This window comes from Myotis daubentonii, chromosome X (assembly GCF_963259705.1).
Source record: "Myotis daubentonii chromosome X, mMyoDau2.1, whole genome shotgun sequence".
Taxonomy (NCBI): Eukaryota; Metazoa; Chordata; class Mammalia; order Chiroptera; family Vespertilionidae; genus Myotis; species Myotis daubentonii.
The window spans coordinates 73,214,174-73,218,246 of NC_081861.1; the positions used below are offsets into that span (position 1 = coordinate 73,214,174).

A 4,073-nucleotide genomic window follows, 5' to 3' on the forward strand; every position below is an offset into this window, starting at 1 on the left:
GGCACTCTTCAGCCTTTACTGACTGTGGACCCACATCTAGAATCCCCTGCAAGAGGGGAAAGGCTGCACCTCTGCACGCTCCTCTCCTGCCAGCACTCTTCAGCCTTTCCTAACTGTGGACCCAGATCTAGAATCACCTGCTGACCAGCAGTTCTGCGGACCTTCTTTCCACAGTCAGACACTGTGCCTGTCCCAAGGGATGCTGTTCAAGCCATTGCCGTGTGGATTCCCTCTGACCCTCAGGGCTCAGGGGTCTGGCAGATTATCCTTCCCAGAGCCTTTATTTTACCTGTCTCCAGGGGTCCTCTGCCCTTCCTGGATGCAAATCATCTCCCAGCTGAGTCTCCTTTGCCAATTCAGGGTGGATGTTACTCGTGTCAGCTGCCTACCCTATTTGCTCCGGGACAAACCTCGGGACATGTCCATCTATACTGCCGCCATTTTGTCTCTTTTCTAAAATATCCTCTCTATTTTTCTATTAGTATAATCCTAATCTATCAAAACTATCATTATATAAATCTTTATTAGCCATTATTCTACATGTAATTACTTATAGTGAAATATTGTTCTTTATAATAAAACTAGAGGCCCAGTGCATGCACTGGGGATGGGTGGGGGGTCCTTTAGCCCAGCATGTGCCCTCTCGCAGTCCGGGACCCCTCCCTCCTTACTGCCCACCTGCTTGCTGCTTCCTACCACTCGGCTTGCTGCTCCTTACCGCTGCCGTGAAGGCCTTGGGTCTGCTGGGTGCAGGGCCTGCGGGTTTGTGTCTCTGATACCCCCAGCAGCCTCAGCACCTTGATGGCGGGGCTTGGGGCTGCGGGTCTTTGATCAGGGCCCCAGCAGCCCCAGCACCAAGGTAATGGGCCTTGGGGCTGCTGGGTACAGGCCCCCCACTGCATGTTTGTGTCTTCTATCAGGCCCCCAGCAGCCCCAGCAGCCCCAGCACCGCCTAAATAACTTTAGGGAAACTTTATTTAGTCTTCTTTTAAAAGCAATCTAGTTTAAAAATGAGTTGCAGTTAAGAGAGAACAAAGAACATGGTACCTAAGAGTGAGATAGACAGACAGAGGAGAGGCTGGGCACTGGTCAGGGGCTTACATACCAACTGTTCTCCACCTGGGAAATTATGTAAAATCGGTTTCTTTAGTTTTCTGCATAATGGTCTTCTACAGAGAGTGGAGTGGCATCTGCTCACTTCTCCCTGGGGCCTGGCTTGGTGGTCGCCTTGGGGTCTGGCTGCGCTCCAGTGGGATCCACAAGGGCCTGCCTGCTCTGCCTGGCCCTGTCCACACGTGGCTTCCTCTGAGTCTTCCTTGGGCACAGCCCCGGTCCATCACCTCCTCCTGTGCCTCCCACCGCCAGGGCCGATAAAGAGGCCCACACAGAGTTCAGGTCTGCAGGGAGCTGGTCCTCTGCTTTCAGAACCTTCAGGATCTCCGCTTGCAATTGTTCCCTTCCATGACCTTCCTTCCTTACCTCCGGAATCTTCCCAGAGCACCACATGTCTGCCCTCCAGTAGAAGGTTGTCTTTGTGTGACTTTCAGGGCAGCCTTCAGGGCCTGGTGGCCATACTGCGGCCCTTCCACGTTGGGCTCCGGGCCCCGGACCGCACCCTCCAGGCATGGCGGCTCCACACTATGCTCAGGGCCTGGGAGGTAAGCAGCAGGGTGGTCCTGATGCACCAGTGGCTGTGGCAGCCAAGCAGAGTTCCGACAGGCTGCGGCTGGGGGCTTGGGGCGGCCCCTGGGTGGCGGCCCCTGCCAGCAGCTGCAGGAGGCTGGCCTCAGATTTGGACTTGAGCAGGTGGGGCAGGCGGGACAGCAGCTGGACAGGGGGGCGGCGGCGGAGGCGGGGCAAGGGCGGGGGTGAAGGGGCCTGTGGTAAATCTAGGGGCCAGGGTGCTGGCTCCACCACAGGGGCTGGGGTCGCAAAGTCTTGCAAGGAGGTGGGGGAGAGGGTGCCGTAGGCGGAGTCCATGGAGCAGGAGCTGCCCTCCCCAGGGCCCAGGGCCAGCATCTCGCTGGTCAGTGTGACAGATGAGGCGGTGGTACTGAGGGACATCTCATCCGATTGGGAGCTGAAGGGGCCGCCCTCGAACTCGGTAGAGGAGAGCATCTCCCCGGGCTCCAGCACCACCAAGGCCAGGGTCTCCGTGAAGCTGTCCGAGGCGCAGTGCTGGGTGTCCAGGCTGTTGCTGCTTTTGCGCAGGATGGTGGGGAAGCTGGCGGCAGAAGTACTACTCTCCCCACCCTCCTCTTCCTCCTCATCTTCCTCCTCGTCCTCCTGCTCCTCCTTCTCCTCCTCCATGCTCTGTAGGTGCTGCTGGCTGCCTGCGTGCTCCTACGCATGCAGCTGCTGCAACTGGTTCTGGGCATTGTAAATGGAGTCCACCCAGCCCTGGCACAGAGCCTGCCCACTGGCCTGGAACGTGTAGACCCCCACGGCGCTTTGGAACTTGTTCAGGTAGATGAGGAGGAAGGAGCCAGGGTCCCGCAGCTCCGGCACACGATCTTGTCCACCAGCTGCGGTGGCCTGATGACCCTGGTCCCCTCAGCCTTCTTCACTGCCTTGGTCACTCAGAGCAGGTCCGTGAAGAGGAAGCAGTACACATCCATCTTGCTGTCCTTTCCCTCCTTCATCCTCAGGCTGCCCTCCAACAGCAGCTGACGCGTCTCCTCCGGGGAGGCACAGGGATGGGCGCGGTCAGGTCCAGGTGCGGAAATTCCTTCAGGAGCTTGTCCACCTCGTCGTTGCTACCCTCCACCACCTCGTAGGTATCCATGCAGCTCACCACGGCGGCCAGCTGCTGCCGCTCCTGTCGCTGCCGCATGCACGCGTTCACATGGTGGATGAAGCGCTCCACGGAGCTGATCATGGTGATGACAGCCTCCTTGGCATGTGGCTCATCCCTCTTCCTCAGCACCAACTTGAGCAGCAGTGGGTACTTGGTGAGCCACTGGTGGGGCTTGGCGAGCATGTCGCTCAGCTTCAGCCGCTGGCATTGTTGGTGCTTCTTGGCCCACATCACCTAGGCCGGGAAGAGGTTATCATGCAGCAGGCTGCGCATGTACTCCATGCAGCCCTCCTCCTCCATGCAGTACCGGATGTAGGGCTTGAAGAGGGAGCCCAACATCTTGAAGCCTTTGAGGAGGTCCCGGGCTGCAGCAGCCCCCGCTTGCGCAGCGCCTTCTCCACCATTGGCGCCATCACGCTGCCCCACAGTCCGAGGTGCAGACAAGCGATCTTGGGGATGTTGCTGAACAGGAGCGGGTCTTGGAGGTGTCGGGACTCCTCCCCAGGGCAACCCTTTACCCGGGAGCCCCCGCCGCTCCATTCACCCCCTTGGCCAGCGGGGAGCGCCCTCGGTGGGTCCACTGCTCTGGGAGCTGGGGAGGAGGAGGCTGGCGGAGGGCGAGGCCTTAAAGCAGGAGAAAGCCTTGGAAGGCAGGCAAGGAGCCCAGGACTCAAGGTCCCCCCGCCGCCACCCCGCGTCCCACTGGGGCCTGCACCCAGGAGTGCCATCACTGCAGCAGGGCCACCGGCTGGGCTTGGAAGTGTGTCCTCCACGAACAGTCCCAGCAGCCTGCCTGGTGTGGGTGGGGATTTCGGGTCATCTTGAGGGAGGCTCCGGCCTTTTTCTGCTCCTCTCCTGGTGGAGCGGTGGGACTCCAGCACTGAGGTCAGAGGAGCCGCCTTCCAGCCCCCAGGCTGCTTCTCAGAGGTGGAAGTTTCGTCATTGGCCTCTGCCTAGGACAGGACCTCTGCACCCCCAGGGTGCATAAACACACAGGGCTTCCATCAGGCTCCGCTGATCCCGGGGCCGGGAGGCCCCATGGCTCTGCTGATTCCGGGGTCCTGAGGCCTCCCAGCTCTGCCGATCCCCTGGCAGTGAGACCTCTCTGCTCTGCGGCTTCAGGGCTGTTTGGCTTCATTCCACTGCTTGGAGCCTGAGTATGCAAATTAACCACCATCTTTTAGCTTCTATAATTGAAACATTGTATCTTTTGGAGCTGTTGCTTCAGGAGCTCAGAGCCCCACAGCCGCAGGCGGAACCTTGGCTTCCTCCATCG

At 59.4% G+C, this 4,073-nt stretch overlaps 1 pseudogene; it reads right to left on the reverse strand.

Moving 5' to 3' along the window:
- Window positions 1-1,644: 1,644 nt before the first annotated feature.
- Window positions 1,645-3,525, reverse strand: LOC132224598 (pleckstrin homology domain-containing family G member 5-like; annotated as a pseudogene).
- Between the last annotated feature and the right edge of the window lie 548 nt (window positions 3,526-4,073).